This window comes from Panthera pardus, unplaced genomic scaffold (assembly GCF_024362965.1).
Source record: "Panthera pardus isolate Hobbes unplaced genomic scaffold, ASM2436296v1 HiC_scaffold_24, whole genome shotgun sequence".
In the NCBI taxonomy this organism is placed as follows: Eukaryota; Metazoa; Chordata; class Mammalia; order Carnivora; family Felidae; genus Panthera; species Panthera pardus.
The window spans coordinates 51,040,164-51,057,255 of record NW_026526810.1 but is presented as its reverse complement, the minus strand read 5'-3'; the positions used below and the strand labels follow the sequence as shown (position 1 = coordinate 51,057,255).

Here is a 17,092-nt window from a genome sequence, read left to right as displayed (position 1 = left end):
TTGTTTTTCATGACATTGATCATTATGAAGTGTCAGGGCAGTTGTTATGCAGAATGTCCCACATTCTGGATCTTTCCATAGTTTATTAGATTCAGTCCAGACATTTTGGAAAAGACCACTACATAGAGGATGTTGTGTACTTCCCACTGTGTTACACTGGCAGGCCAGTAATGCACATTTGTCCCTTTATTGGTGATACTAGGCTAGATCACTTGGTTAACATGGAGTCCATCAGATCTTTCCTTTGCAATTTAAAGTAAGCTGTGGTGTGATAGCCTAAGATCTTTGATTATTTGCTCCCAATAATGTTTTACCTAGCGGTTTTTACTTCCATTGATGATCTCTGCTTGTATTTGTTATTACACTGAGGATTGCAAAAAATGGTGACTCTAACCCTGTCATTTCTTCTGCATTTATTATCTGGCATTCTTTTGTAAAGAAGAGCTGCTGTTGCTCCTATCTCTGTCTCTTTGTCTCTCTTTTTCTCTCTCTCATCTCCATCATCTCAAAAATTACCTATCTATCTATCTATCTATCTATCTATCCATCCAATGTGATATAATCCACTATCATTATTACTGTTATTACTTTTTTTTAACTTGTTTTATTTTTTATTTATTTTTTTAAATTTACATCCAAATTAGTTAGCATATAGTGCAACAATGATTTCAGGAGTAGATTCCTTAATGCCACTTACCCATTTAGCCCATCCCCCCTCCCACAACCCCTCCAGTAACCCTCAGTTCGTTCTCCATATTTAAGAGTCTCTTATGTTTTGTCCCCTTCCCTGTTTTTATATTATTTTTGTTTCCCTTCCCTTATGTTCATGTGTTTTGTCTCTTAAAGTCCTCATATGAGTGAAGTCATATGATTTTTGTCTTTCTCTGACTAATTTCACTTAGCATAATACCCTCCAGTCCCATCCACGTAGTTGCAAATGGCAAGATTTCATTCTTTTTGATTGCCGAGTAATACTCCATTGTATATATATATATCACATCTTCTTATCCATTCATCCATTGATGGACATTTGGGCTGTCTCCATACTTTGGCTATTGTTGATAGTGCTGCTATAAACATGAGGGTGCATGTGTCCCTTTGAAACAGCACACCTGTATCCCTTGGATAAATGCTTAGTAGTGCAATTGCTGGGTGGTAGGGTAGTTCTATTTTTAGTTTTTTGAGGAACCTCCATACTGTTTTCCAGAATGGCTGCACCAGCTTGCATTCTCACCGTTATTATTCTTTGATGCTCCAATTGTCTCAAATTTGGCCAACAGAAGCTCTTTAAAGAGGCTTCTGTGTCCTTTTGACTTGGTCCCCTCAATATTTAAGCAGTTAACTTGCTTTCTTACAGAAAATATTCTAGACTTACACTTCCCCTTCTGTAGACTTGTAATCAGTCATTTTTTAAAAAGGAACTTCATTCCTTTTAGTTGGAAATGGTATTTAAAAGCTGACTTAATGCTTCATATATGTACTTTTGATACTTTAAAAATGACAATTCAATATATCATCAAATGAACATATTTTAGTTTAGTTCAATATTACCTTATTTGTTAAGCAGTCTATTTACACTCTCTTCCCTTCTAAATAACCCTGTAATAAACATCTTTATGCACATAACTTTTCCAAGTTTAGGATTATTTCCTTTAGTAAGTTTCCCAGAAATGGAATTATTGGGGCAAAGGTGTACTTTTCTTTTTCTGATTCTTGATAAACATTGCCTAGTTGCTCTCATGGAAGGTTTTTAAAATCAACAATGACTTCTAAGTGTCAAGCCCAATGATTTTATCTTATTCCTCTTTCTCCTTTGCAGCACCTGAATGTGCCGACCTCCATCCCTGAAACCTTCTTCTCCCAAACTTTCCTTAAATGACACTGTTATCATTCTCCTCCTTTCTTTCAGGCTATACCCTCTTCCTCCTTTAACCTCCTAAATTTGTGCCTGTCTCAAGGCCTGGTCCTTAGCCCTCACTTTTCTTAGTGGGTACTGAGTGGGGGGTGTCTTCCCTTCTGTTTGTCTGACCTTGGATGCCCAGTCCTCTCCGGAGCTCTGATCCCTTCTGGGTTTTGTCTTTTTTTTTTTTTTTTTTTTTAACGTTTTTTATTTATTTTTGGGACAGAGAGAGACAGAGCATGAACGGGGGAGGGGCAGAGAGAGAGGGAGACACAGAATCGGAAACAGGCTCCAGGCTCCGAGCCATCAGCCCAGAGCCTGACGGGGGCTCGAACTCACAGACCGCGAGATCGTGAGATCGTGACCTGGCTGAAGTCGGTCGCTTAACCGACTGCGCCACCCAGGCGCCCCTGGGTTTTGTCTTTTAAGACTGGTGCTTGCCTTTTGTCTCCAGCCTTGCCTCAGGCCCATCTCTGTACACAACTTGAGAGAACAAACATCTTAGTATGCTTAGATATGCACTCTGTTCTTTGAGATTCTAGATGTAGATGGAGTTTCATTTGGGCCAAGTTTTCTATTTGATATGAAAATAACATGATTTTGTTTTGAAAGAATACAACCTGAGATGCAATGAAGTAAACTGGGCCACTTGCCTCAATTTTGGACTCCTTAAGAAACCTCTCTTCAAATATTTATGGAGATGCTGTATGCTTGGAATATACACATAGTAAGATTCAGTTTTACCTTTCATTAACCTGAATTTTTTGACTTTAATGGTCTGTAATTTAAGTTTGATCCTGATAAGATAGCAGAGAGATGGAAGTGAAGGGTCTCCAAATGGACTACCAAGTCCCTCTTCCCAACTCCAAAACTAGGATACTACCCTTCCCTTCCAACATGCAATCGAAATAGGGCTGCTTCTCAGCAGAGCCCAGGCTACCATCCAAAGGTTTTTATAAACACAATGAGGGATCCCTTTCCCCTATATCTCACCAACCCAGTCAGCCTTCACTTGCCCCAGCCAGCATCCAGGACCTGGGGAGAAAAAGGACAGGATCCGTGGTGGATATTCCCTCCTGGTATGTGTACTCTTCTTTGTAAAGGGAGTTTGCCTATCTGCATATTTGTTACCTCAAGTCCTGTCTGACTTCTGGGGGTGAAAGCGAGGAAGGGAAGAGGTCATTTGTGTTATGTAAGAAGCAAAGATGGGGGTTATACTTTTATGCAAATATGCATATATAAATATTTGTTTATACAAGGACTGTCATGGAAATATGAGGGAAACCAATAATTCGTGGGTGAGGTGAAGATAGGGAGACTTACTGTTCATTGGACTTGTGCGCATGTATTCTCTATTTAAACATACAACTCAAGTTTTAAAAATTCATGAAAAGGAAAAAAAATTGGAAGGTCACAAGGGCGCGGTTTTGCTGCTGTAGAGTGATTTAGACACCGATTTCCAATTTTTTCGGGCAGGGAGGGATTCTAACTCATGTGAAACCGTATTCAGAGCATTAAATGAGAATTACTGGAGGTGGTGATTTTAGGGCCGGCCCAGTTTTCAAGGTGGAAAGACCCGGTGATTCACTTCAAGAAAGCGAGTTGTGATCAATATAAAACGTTGTCCACAAAAAGAAAAAAAAGCTAAAAGGACAAGCCCCTTGCCGTGCCATTGTTCCCACAATGCCGTGACTCGGATTCGAACCGAGGTTGCTGCGGCCACAACGCAGAGTACTAACCACTATACGATCACGGCGAGCTACCGGGGACCTGTAAGGATCGCCTTCTGATTGTCCTCTTCAACAGTCATAGGCCTTCCCGCTCTGCACGTCACCGAAAGATCCACCTATAGGGCGGAGTTCCAGCGTAACACAGATTCTGGGAATGCGCAGGCGCAGTGCGCTCTCGCCAGTCGCTCTCGCTCTCTCGGGTTTTGTTCCATTAGCCACAGAAAGTGTTGATGTTGGAGTGGGGAATGGTGGGTTCCGTGTGAATGAGGTGGGCGTTTAGGGGGACCACTTGGGCATCCAGGGACGGGACTGTCCGGAACTCAGTGTCCACAAGTTGTGTAACCACCATTCCTAGGATGCCCATCTCCTGTGCCTGGGAGATCTTTGCAGCAACCCCGGATCTGAAGGGGGCGCTCCTAAGGGGTTATAGTCCCTGCTGATTCCCCCAGGAGTGACCCAACGTCGCCGCCGCGGAGGATGTGGACTCCCCCACGCCTGACTGTACACATGTAAGGGACTCAATGAATGCATCTCACCCTGCCTACCCGCTCCCCACCAACTTCCTTGCAGCTTCTGCTACTGCCGCAACGATCCTGACTTCTTGCGCGGTACTCCCGCCGGTACCGGTGGCCACCTCGGTTGTGCCCTAGGCAGCAGCAGGGGCCGGTGCGATTTTTCTTCTTGTCCATCAGTGTTCCCGCCCCACCGCGCCTAGAACCAGGCCGAGTCCACAGTAGGCAGAGGATTTTTGCTAAACTGAGAACGTGCCACTAGTTCTAACAAGAGAATCCAGGGTGACCACCTGTCTGCTCTAATCATCACTCTCACCGCCTGCAGAGTCACCAGAGGGATATTACTAAATACAAGCTGAATCCTTTCACTCCTCCACCCCTCACCCCCATCCACAGACTGTAGGAAATTCGTCCACCTTTTGCAGCCCATCCTTGGCCCTCCCTCAGTGTCGCTTCCCATTCCCTAATTACTCGCATTCATTCACTCAACAGGTCCTTTAGAAGTGAGGGTGGGGAAGAGGTAGGATTTATAGAGTAATTGCCATAGTTCCTTTTTGAGACCTCCATCATACCTGTGCACACGAGATTATCCTGGCTGCTCGGAAAATTCCTTTTCTGACTTTAAGAGCTACTTCAAAAATCACCTCCTCTGTGAAGCCTTCTCTTCCTATTATTATCGGGAGTCCTCTTCCAGCGCTGCTATGGAAATTCATATATATGCCTATGACAACACTTATTAGCCTTGTGAGCGCTCTGTGCTTTGTCTCCAGTGAACGGTATAGCGCGTAGCCGCGGTAACAGGAAGCCTATATTCTTCCGAGGTCCAATTTAGCCAGAGCTGGCATGACGTAAACGTCCTTTCCAACTGGCACGAGGGGACTGGGATCCATTTTCGAGAATGTTGTTACAAACTCGAAATAAAAATGGAGGACAGCAATAAAAACCAAATCCCCTGCCGTGCCACTGCTCTCGCAATGCCGTGACTCGGATTCGAACCGAGGTTGCTGCGGCCACAACGCAGAGTACTAACCACTATACGATCACGGCGAGCTACTGGGGACTTGGCCTTCGGTTTCCTCGCCTGAGTTCTTCTCTATTGAAAGCCCCGCCCCCTTGTTACGTCACGGTCTGTACCTGCTGATCTCCAACTTAGCCTCTCGCTGTGAGAACACCGACGCCCTCGTTTCCCTGCTTTTTTGATTTCTGTCCACACTCGCCCGGGGGTCAGACCCCACTGCTTCACCAGTTTGAAGGCTGCGCTCCAAGTTTCCGTCCCTCCACCCCGCCTCGCACCTCGAAGGAAGTTGTGCGGGTGCGTCGGAACTGATATTTCCTTCTTGTGGAATTCTAGAGACAACCCCGTTCCCAGCTGGAGTCCACTCAGATAGCGTGACCGCCAGGGCATGGGGGTGTGAAACGGACCTACCGTTCGGGCGACCCCGGGGCATCACGTCCGTACAGGCTAGACGTGAGCACAACGGCCTCATAGGAGTTCTTTCTTTTACGATCCGTACGCACGACCGGCTGAGACCGGCTGGAGAGTCCTCGGCGCCCCTACTCCGCTTAGGGGTCAGCGCGAGTGCCAGAAGGGCCTGGCACACCGTGGGCGACCTCGGAAGGCCAGGGCGGCCGGCCTTCTAGACTAGAAGATCCATACTTGGAAGCGTGGTTTCTTGTGGCGTTCCGGTAGCGCGCCGTGATCGTATAGTGGTTAGTACTCTGCGTTGTGGCCGCAGCAACCTCGGTTCGAATCCGAGTCACGGCATTGTGGGAACAATGGCACGGCTAGGGCGCCTTTTTAGGTTGGGGAAGCCACATTGTACTCCGTGACTGTACCCCGCTGCTCCTTAATATTAGGTTAGGGCCGAAATTGAAGTTCTGGGACTTTACTTCCTCTTTCTAATTCTAGAAGTGCTAGCGAATCGGCCCACTCTCCATCTTGCCCGCTGTGTGTTTTAGGACGTTTAGTGGGGGTACTTTCTCTTTCCTCATTTGGCCTCTGTTAATGGTCAGATCGTGAGTGAAGAATGAGCCTCTCCAGCTCCTCTCAGGGGACCTGAGGGTGGCAAGGCAAGTCAGGAATCATTTCTGGAAGAGTTGGACATTTCGGTGGGGTGCTCCCTTTACTCACAATCCATCAGCAAAAACTCACTGAACAGCATGTAAAAAGCAAGACAATGCTGCATGCTGCAATTTCCCTGGGTCTTCCTGCTCCCAGTTCCCTAAATTTGATGAGTTTTACAGCTACAAAACAGGACAACTAAGACCATGAGAGAATAGAATGGTGGAAGGTGAACCTGAGAACTTGCTTTCTCTTCCATCTTGAGGTCTTTTCTAGGCATCAGAACCAGGAAAGGGGTAGAGGCTGTAAGAACTCTCTAGTCACACATTCCAGCTCCAGCTGTTTCTGTTTTGGGGATGGATTTATTTTCTGTAGGCTTCCAGTGTCCACCCTAAGTCACTTAATTTCTTTCTTTTCCTTCTGATAGACTCCATAGTAGCTGACACTCTTTCTTTAAGCTATTCCTAACACTGTTTAAAGTTCGCATAGCTTAATAATTAATCCCGTGACACCTGGAAGCAGGCTGCCTAGGGTTTGAACCTGACTCTTGCATTAATTAGCTGGGTGACTTTAGGTAAGCCACATATTGTCTCTGTGCCTCAGTTTTCTCATTTGTAAAATGGGAATAAAAGCAGGCTTATGAGAATTAAATGAGATAATACTTGTAAAGCAACAGTGCCTGCCACTCATCAAGCCCTATTTAAGTTTTACTTAAATAAACTAGTAATAAAATTAACTCCTTAAAAATGGACACAGTGACACTTAAGCATCTGAATGTTTCAAAGTAGACATTCCCCTTTCTCCAACCAGCTGCCCCAAATATTTTTGGAACTGTTGTTTGGGGATAACTTTCAGGGCTGATTTATAAGCCATGTAAGTAAATCCATCTCAATATTTATAATCACATTTTATTTTGAAATGTTTTTTGACTGCTTTTCAAATTCACCTTCAAAGAAAAAGATGTCACCACTGAGTTTTAAAGGTGCAATAAGCTTCAACAGCAATTCCAAAAATGTTTTAGGCAAGATCCCTGCAAAATATTTTCTGCAAAAGATCCCTGCAAAAAATTTTTGAATATTTTCTGATTCAAAATTCAGAATCTTGGTTCACAACCCAAAACCACTAGATTGGAATCTTCATTTTAATAAGATCCTCCCCAGGTGATTCATCTGCACATTCATGTTTGAGAAGTGCTGCTGTTGCCTAGAACCACTTGGCTGGAATGGAGGCCTTCATTGTTCACCTTGTCAGTATTTGGGGTGACTAGACCCCTGCCAGAGTCTACTGGGCCTCATCCAGGGGAGTAACATTAAGGTTTTGAGGATGAAAAGATGGTGGTCTGGGAGGGAGTCACCAAGAGGCCCATATTGAGGGATGGCTTGGGAAGAGGCAGCACCCCTGGACTTCCACTAGGAGGTGCTACGCCCCAGGAAGTGGATGTGGAATGCTGAGGCTGGGAAAGACTCAGTCTAGAAGACACCACTTTGGACTTAACCCCCAATAGGGAGCCCATTCCTCAGGGATTCTCTGGATATTTGGGACTCAAGTTTCATTTGTTCATTCATTCTTCATTCATTCAGTAAACTAGCATCTTTTATCTCTAAAAGAAAGATATATACCTTTGGGGAGCTCCAAAGGTATATACTGATACTCTTGACCCAAAATACTTTAGTTTTCCAGCCAAGAGAAAGCCCAGAAACAAAAACCAGAAAACAGTACAAGAAATGGTAGAATGAAGAGGCATTTCTTGCTGCAGTGGAACAAAACTTTTCCAAGGGAAAGCTGACATAAACTTTCACCATAATTGTAAAATATTTGAAGTTTATTTTTAGCACTTCCAGCCCCCTCACTCTGACACCCTTCCACCTCTTTGTGTTATTCTTATCTCATTTATTCTCAGTCATTAGAGCAACAATATTTATTGAGGGCCTATGTGCCAGACACTGTTCTAGGTTCTGGGGTTATAGTAATGAATAAGACAGATGTGTTGTTCTCATAGAACTATAGTCTAGTGCAGACATCAGAAAAGAAAGCTGAACAAAAAATAAATAGGAGAATTTGAGCCAATGGAAGTAATGTGATACAGATAATGTGATACTGTTCCCTGCCTATTGTCCACCCTTCTATTCCCTCAGTTCCTTTGTCTGTACAGAGTATGATGACTGATAATAGTAAGTGTTGCATTTTAAAAGGGATCAAAATTTATACTGAAGAGTAACCCTGAGTGGCCCAGATGTGGCATAAAGAGCCTTCAGATTGGAGGCGGTCTTGTGTGGACAGGGTGAGGAGGAGTCCATGGTGATCTGCATGGACCCACAATAAAATCCAATACATCCAAGTGGATGCTAAGGGCCAATGAACAAAACCAGATGAACCCTCTGGTAGGCCAAGAACTTATCAAAGGCCCCAGGAAAACAAAGCATCTACCCAAAAATGTAAGACAGTTCTTTTGAAAGAATAAAAAGCACTGACGTGATAATTTCAGGAGAGAGGGGGAAAAAAAAAACCCTGACTGAACTTTGTTAGGAAATAACTAACTGTAAGTATTTAAATTTTTTTCAATTACATATGACTCATCATAATCTTTTCCCTGCTTAAGACCTTGGGAGGTTTAATCTAGCCCTGCTTGTGCACTAAGTCAGTCCCCTGGATCAAAGATGCAACCCTCAGGGAAAGAAAGGGAGAGAGACCCTGAATTAAGATCATAGTTGTCACCTAGTGGAACATATTCAAATAAAAAATAAATTCAGTAAGAAAAAGAGATAAAGTTGCATTGCTTGTATTCTTGAGTTTTTAACTGAGTGGTGCACCTAATACACAATGCCAAGTGACCAGCACAGAAGTTGGCACTCAGTAAGTGCTCAGTATGCTTAGTTGGTCTCTTGTTTCTAGGTTCTTCTATTTCCTCAAAAAGAAACCCATGGGTAGATCCAGCAGGACGAGTCCTGTCATGAGGCCTGAATCTCATTCCTGAGGAAGAATGCAGGAGCTGCCTCTCAGAAGCAAAGGTTTAAATCAGTGGTTTCCAAACATTATTCTAGAACTCATAAACAGGGATGAAGTTTTCATCATGGAATAAGAGAAAATAAGGTCAATGTGGTAAGCTTTTCGAAAGGCTGAATGTATTTAATTTAAAAGACTGTCTTCTAGGCTGAGATTATGTCCTTCATATTTTTGAGGTGTTAAAGTGGCTTTGCTTTTATTACCTGATGGAGAACTGATAATTTTTTAAGTCTTTGCTTGGAAAATTAAAAATTGGCAAGCCTATGTTGATCTCCAAAATTATTTTTGCAATTTTACAAATGAGTAAAATCTAAAAGTACAAAGCTCATTACAGAGCAAAGCATTAGGCCGAGAAGAAATGGTCTTCAGTTTATAGGGAGTCTGCAGAGAAATGCTCAGAGGGAGGTGTCCCTGTTCTGTCAGTCAGTAGTACAAGCCAACACCCATCCACCTACACAACAAACAGTGGGTCCTAGTATGATCTATGCTAGGCATTGAGATTTAAATGTAAATAAGAGTCATTATTACTCTGAGATTATAATTTCAGTCCAGGGTTAATCAAAAGGGGGAAGAAACAATTACAATTATGTTAGAAGTATATATGAACCGCATTACAGCTTAGATCACTCATTCCCCCAGGATATGATATTTGAGCTGGGTTCCAAGGCATGTATAGTAATTTTCCTGACAGAAAGAAGGGAAGGTATTCTAGGCAGAGACAAAGGCAGAAACAAAGGCAAGGAAGCATGAACATACAGGTAGCACTGGGAAAGACAAGTCAGAGCTGTGACATAAGATACAGAAGGGAGGGTAAGGGTGGAGCCAAATTGTGATGATTCTGTTGCTCCTTGTTGAGTCAGGCCTTTTCCCTGGAGGTCAGTGGTTCCTGGCATTTTGTGGTAACTTCCTATTTGGGGGATTCTCTTAAAACTATAGGCTTGTTCTCCAAATGACGTACCTATCACAAAAATGTCAGGAATACACCAATTTCCTGAAGGACATTTATAGACTTTGTTATAGGCATTGGGGGACCATTTTTGTGTCCATTTTTAAGCAGAAGAGGAACATAATCACATCTGTATTTTAGAAAGGTGAGGTGTAAATGGGTGATTATTGACAAAGTCTTAATTCAAAGGAGAGACAGAAGAGAATTTCAGCTTCCTGGTCTGGTTTTTGAGGTTGGGGCTTGGAGACTAATCTGGGGGTGAAGGAAGGACTCTTCCCTCACACTCTTCCTTCCCATAGGTGTATGATCAGAGGGCAGTGAGCTCAAAGGTTCTTTAGCCCAGAGGTAAGGAGATGGACATGATGGATGAAGGAAATGGATGTGAGGTTGAGAGGAACCTCCAATATCAAGTGTGGAATACTTTTGGGGTTGTGGAAGTCAAAATAGTATGAAAATAGATGTATCTGTGTTACCCTAATATCATTGTTAGTATTGAGAATCTGACATGAATGACAGAATATCCAAATTTCAAATGTAATTTTAAGTTAAAAGGGAGAGACACACGTAAAAGTTGCAAAAAACTGACTCAACTCTTTTCCCAATTTCTCCTAAATTTCAGGGTCAAAATACTTCTGCATCATGACTACCTTTTGGTTCACTGGCCTCATCCTGAGTCTGGATGACTTTCTTACCATATCATCAAAACTGCTAAGAACTCCTTTCCTCCTTAAATCTCTTTAGATTAAATGCTCCAAGAAAACTTGTGGTTTTAAAATATGTTCACAAATTTTTTTGATACTCCTCCCAGAAGTAGGGCTTCATTTCTCTCCCTGGAGTGAGGGCTAGACTTAGTGACATCTTCAAATGAATACAGTAGAGGTGATAGTGTGCCATTTCTGAGAAGAGGTCATAAAGTGCATTGTGGCTTCCTGTTTGCTCTCTCTCTTGGATCTGTTGGGGAGGAATAATTTACAACGTCCTTCTAGCTAGACTAAGAATCAAATTGACATGAGACAGATAACAGTAGAAAATCAAATTTAATAGCGTATGCACAGGGAATCCACATAGACATGGAAATTCCAAAGACAGTGAGGTAACATGATGCTTATATGAGCTAAGGGGAAGGATAAGAATCTGAGGATACAAAGGGGAGAAAGACTATTAGCAGGAAGATGAAAGGAGATGTTTGGGAAAAAAAGGTTACCCTATGATGTAGATAAGTTCCTTAGGTAAAGAGGAATCTGTTAATAGCTCTCTTCCTAGTACAAGCAGGCAGTTGAGGGGGACGTAAAGAGCTTTTCCTGAATCTACTGGATTTTGATTGTTTTTAGCTCAAAATATGTTCACGTCAAAGTGGTCTATATTGGGGCAGCCAGCCCTTGGCACCTACAGATCACTACCTCCAGAGGAAGCCAGCTACTGTGTCATGAGGACACTCAAGTAACCCTATGGAGAAACCCATGAGTTGAGGAACTGAGGGTTCCTGCTAACAACAAAATGAGATCTTTAAGTGATAGCTATGTGAGTGAGCCATCTTGGAAGCAGTTCCTCCAGCACCAGTATCAAACCTCCAGATGACTGTACCCTGGCTGACATCTTGACTTGAAATTTTATGAGAAACTCTGAACCTAAACCACTCAGCTAAGTCACTTCCAAATTCCTGAATTAAGAAACTGAGATAATCAATGTTCATCATCTTAAGCTGTTAAAATTTCAGGTAATTAGTTACACTGTGATAGATAATTAATGCAGAGTTTATTACCTAGAAATGGGGCATTGCCATAACATAAAAACCCAAATATGAAAGTGGCTTTGGAACTGGGCAGACATTAGAAGAACTTTGAGGAAAGTGTTAGGGAAAGTCCGAATGGTTGTTTTGTTTTTTGGTTTTTTTTTTTTTTTTGCCCTCATTATGGTAAGTGTACTCTTTAATCCCCATCACCTATTTCATCAATCTCTCCCACCTACTTCCTTTCTGGTAACCATCAGTTTGTTCTTTATAGTTGAGTCAGTTTTTGGTTTGCCTCTCTCTCTCTCTCTCTTTTTTTTCTTTGCTTGTTTTGTTTCTTAAATTCCACGAGTGAAATCATACTGTATTTGTCTTTCTCTGACTGACTTATTTTGTGCCACATTATACTTTCTAGCTCCATTCATGTTGTTGCAAATGGCAAGATTTCATTCTGTTTTATGGCTGAATAATATTCCATCACACACACACACACACACACACACACACACACACACACACAGACACACACACACCACATCTTCTTTATCCATTTATCTATCGATGCACACTTGGCTGTTTTTGTAGTTTGGCTATTGTAAGTAATGCTGCAATAAACAGGGGTGCATGTATCACTTTGAGTCAGTGTTTTTGTATTTTGGGGATAAATACCGAGTAGTGTGATTACTAGATTGTAGGGTAGTTCTATTTTTCATATTTTCAAGAACCTCCATAATGTCTTCCACAGTGGCTGCACCAGTTTGTATTCCCACAAATCATGCACAGAGTTCCTTTTTCTCTACATCCTTACCAACCTTTCTTGTTTCTTGTGAGTTTTTTTTCTTTTTTTTTTTCCCATTCTGACAGGTGTTAGGTGATATCTCATTGTAGTTTTGATTTGCATTTCCCTGTTGATGAATGATGTTGAGCATTGTTTTATGTGTCTGTTGGCCATATGTATGTCTTCTTTGGAGAAATATCTGTTCATGTCTTCTGCCCATTTAATCAGATTATTGGACATTGAGTTGTATCAGTTCTTTATATATTTTGGATACCAATCTTTTATTGGATATGTCATTTGCAAATATCTTCTCCCACTCATTAGGGTGATTTTTAGTTTTGTTGTTTCCTTCACTCTTCAGAAACTTTATTTTGATGTAGTCCCAAGAACGTGCTCATTTTGGCAGCACATATACTAAAATTGGAACAATACAGAGATTAGTACGACCCCTGTGCAAGGATGACAAATTGATATAGTCCCAATAGTTTATTTTTGCTTTTATTTCCCTTGCCTCAGGAGACTTATCTAGAAAAATGTTGCTATAGCCAATGTCAGAGAAATTACTACCTGTGCTCTTTTCAAGGGTTTTTATGGTTTAAGGTCTCACATTTAGGTCCTTAATCCATTTGGACTTTATTTTTGTGTATGATGTAAGAAAGTGGTCCAGTTTCTTTTTTGCATGTAGCTGCCCAGCTTTCTCTAGCACCATTTGTTGAGGAGACTTTCTTTTTCCCATTGTATATTCATTCCTCCTTTGTCAAAGATTAATTGTGTAATTGTGATTTATTTCTGGTTTTCTATTTTATTCTATTGATCTATGTATCTGTTTTTGTGCTGGTACCATACTGTTTTAATTACTACCATTTTGTAATATAATTTGAAGTCTGGAATTGTGATAACCTCCAAGTTTTGTTTTTCTTTTTCAAGATTGCTTTGGCTATTTGAAGCCTTTTGTAGTTCCATACAAATTTTAGGATTGTTTGTTCTAGTTTTGTGAAGAATGCTGTTGGTATTTTGATAGGCATTGCATTAAATTTGTAGATTGCTTTGGGTAGTATAGACATTTTAACAATATTTGTCCTTCCATCCCATGAGCATGGAATGTCTTTCCATTTCTTTGCATCATCTTGAGTTTCTTTCATCAGTGTTTTATAGTTTTTAGATTATAGGTCTTTCACCTCTGGTTAAGTTTATTCCTAGATATTTTATTGTTTTGGCACAATTATAAATGGGATTGTTTTCTGAGTTTCACTTTCTGCTGCTTCATTATTAATGTATAGGAATGCAACAGATTTCTGTACATTGATTTTGTATCCTACAATGTTACTGAATTCATTTATCACTTCTAGTAGCTTTTGTGGAGTCTTTAGGGTTTTCCATATATAGTATCATTTCACCTGGAAATAGGGAGTGTTTTACTTCTTCCTTACCAATTTGGATGCCTTTTATTTCTTTATGTTTGATTGCTGTGGCTAGGGTTTCCAGTACTGTATTGAATAAAAGTGGTTAGAGTGGACATCCTTGTCTTTTTCCTGGACTTAGGAGAAAAGCTCTCTGTTTTTCACCATTGAGTATAATGTTAGCTATGGATTTTTAATAGAAGGCCTTTATTTTGTTGAGGTATGTTTGCTCTAGACCTAATTTGCAGAGGGTTTTTTTTTTAAATCATGAATAGATGTTGTACTAAAGTCTGAATAGTCTAGAAGAAGCTGCCTCTTTTCTGTTCTTCAAATTTCATACAAGTGCCTCTCATTTGTGGAATCTGATATGGAAAATGGCTGTAAAGGGATTCTAAGAAATATTTTCTAGTCTTCTTAACTCTTGGGGAAGCAAAGAAGTACAGAAGCACAGTTGAGTTGCCAGTAGACAGGCTGGTGCAGTTCATTATTTCAGGTACTCAGTATCCATACGTACCATTTTACTAAAATTTAGTTTCCATCCTATATGGAAGAGTACAGGAAGGGAAAAAAGGAGGAGAAGAAAGAAACTAACAAATGTAAATATATACAGGATAAACCAAGGAAAAAATATGCCTAGCTACTAAGACCTTTTTTTCTTAATTGGTAATCAAGACAGTAATTGATGTTTGTTTATTTAATTTTTTTAGTAGTTGGTATTTATAATCTCCTTCTTCCCCTGCCCAAATCACATGCCCTATGCCCTCAGCCAGTACTTCAACTACTGATTCTTTATCTGATAACTCAAACCTTTACTCTCAGGTGTGTGAACTATTTGTGGTCCTGACTGAACTATATTGCTAAAGTCTTCCCTTAACTTTTACTGTGGGACATAAAAATATTAAGGGACACCATATCCAGAATAAATGTTAAATTCACTGAGGAATTGCTGCCCCATCCATGATGGGACAACATAATCAATCTGTCCCAGGTGATTGGCTAGTGTCCCTGAAGAATGATGCCATACTATAGATTTAGCATTGGTCTTTGATCTTGGTAGATTCAGCAATCACCACCAGCAGAGGCCAGATTAACCTTGGTAAGAAGAAGTTCCTGTTGCAGAGCCTATGCAAAACTTCCACCCCTGCTATCATGGCCACTTTGTTTATGAGTCCATTGAACAAGTGATGGGGTAGTTGATGAAATAGACTGAAAGATACCAAGTTTCCTGCCATTGGTTGCCATTGATTCCCATTGGCTAAATTCAGCTCAGTTCCAAATACCATCATATTGGGGGTTAGGGCTTCAACTCCAAATACCAACACTTCCCTCAAAGAACTTCCCCTCTAGAGAAAGGGAACAAAGGCCCTAGCTCTAACACATACTTGCTTCACATCCCACCATGAGGGCCCCACTCTCAGACCTCATCTAACCTAACCCATGCTTAACTTAAGGCCAAGTGAGGGAAAGTGCCAGTGGGGGATGGGGGTAGGTGGATACAGGAGGAGAGAAGCAAGTATAAGGAGTGCTTTACCTAACAGAGGGGAACTGGGAGTAGATGGTATCTGAGAAGATACAGAAAGTTCTTGTGTAGAACACATTGGTGCTGAGACATCAGTGGGTCATCTAAGTGGAAATAACCTTCAGGTTTTGGGGAAGACAGGAGTGTGGAAGGAAACTTCTTAAGGTCAGGGTTAGAGAGAGGAACTGGATGTCCTCTCCATGAAGTGGGAGGTGTAATAGGCTGTGAGTTCACTGAGGGCCTGAGTGCACAGCCAGCGGAGCAGAGTCCTTATGCCATGGCCAGCAGGCAACTGCATGTGACTTGATGATTTGGATTATCTACAATCAGTGTAGTTGTGGTTAGCAGGAAGATCTTAAAGGTCCATTTTGCTCTACAAATCTATATAATTCTACAAGATAATCTGTTTGAAATCCCCAGATAACAGCTATTTTATGACTCTGGCTGACGCCAAGGAATTGAAATGGAATTGAGTAAGAGAGGAACAGGAGGGCCTCCAACTACTCCTTCTTGGTACTTTGATTTCTTCAGTCATTCTCTTGGAAGCAGGATAATTTCTAGGTCTGTTCTCTTAGCTGAGAGCAAGATAATATAACCACTCAACGTTAGCTCAGCCTAATTAAATCAGGAGGAGATTAAAATCTCCTGATTTTTAATCCTCCTGATTAAAAAGTTGGAGTTTTCAGTCTCTTGGCTCTCTGCCTTTCCTCTTAATATAACTCCTTCATTTAAACAAATTTTCAGCATTTTCTCCAAAGGTGGCTAAATGACTTCAGCACTGCATTAACACTGGCAGACCCAACGTTAGAGCTTAAGAAGGGGTTAACCACATAGAAAGATTTCAGGAGTGCCAGGATGATCCTGATGTTCAAAGGTATCTAGCTCCTTTCCTTACAGCATGATTTCTTCTGTCTTCATTATTTTAAATTTTTTTTCCTTTTTTTTTTTAAATTGAAGCTTAGTTGATACACAGGGCTAGTTTCAGGTGTACAACATAGTGATTTGACAGCTGTATGTGTTATGCTATGTTCACCATAAGTGTACCTCCAACCTGTCACCATACAGCACTATTACAATATCATTGACTATATTCCTTAATCTGTACCCTTCATCCCTGTGACTTATTCATTCCACAACTGGAAGACTGTACCTTCCACTCCCCTTCACCCATTTTACCCATCCCTCCCATCCCCTCCCCTCTAGCAACCATCAGTTTGTACTCTGTATTTATGGGTCTGTTTCTGTTTTGTTTGTTCATTTGTTTTGTTTTTGTATATTCCACATATAAGTGAAATCATATGGTATTTGTCTTTCTCTGAGTTATTTCCCTTCACACAATATCCTCTAGGTCCATCCATGTTATTGAAAATGGCAAGATCTCATTCTTTTTTATGGTTGAGTAATAATCCTCTGTGTGTGTGTGTGTGTGTGTGTGTGTGTGTGTGTGTGTGTGTGTGTGTATAACACATCTTCTTTACCCATTCATCTATTGATGGACACTTGGGCTACTTCC

At 41.3% G+C, this 17,092-nt stretch overlaps 4 non-coding genes across 4 annotated transcripts; 2 read left to right on the top strand and 2 right to left on the bottom strand.

Moving 5' to 3' along the window:
• Window positions 1-3,584: 3,584 nt before the first annotated feature.
• On the bottom strand, window positions 3,585-3,656 carry TRNAH-GUG (transfer RNA histidin (anticodon GUG)). Its single transcript has one exon. It is a non-coding gene; the product is annotated as a tRNA-His (tRNA).
• A 1,461-nt stretch (window positions 3,657-5,117) lies between these two features.
• On the bottom strand, window positions 5,118-5,189 carry TRNAH-GUG (transfer RNA histidin (anticodon GUG)). The gene has a single exon. It is a non-coding gene; the product is annotated as a tRNA-His (tRNA).
• A 646-nt stretch (window positions 5,190-5,835) lies between these two features.
• Window positions 5,836-5,907, top strand: TRNAH-GUG (transfer RNA histidin (anticodon GUG)). The gene has a single exon. It is a non-coding gene; the product is annotated as a tRNA-His (tRNA).
• Window positions 5,908-13,050: 7,143 nt separating this feature from the next.
• On the top strand, window positions 13,051-13,154 carry LOC128773164 (U6 spliceosomal RNA). Its single transcript, XR_008417445.1, has one exon. It is a non-coding gene; the product is annotated as a U6 spliceosomal RNA (small nuclear RNA).
• Window positions 13,155-17,092: the final 3,938 nt, after the last annotated feature.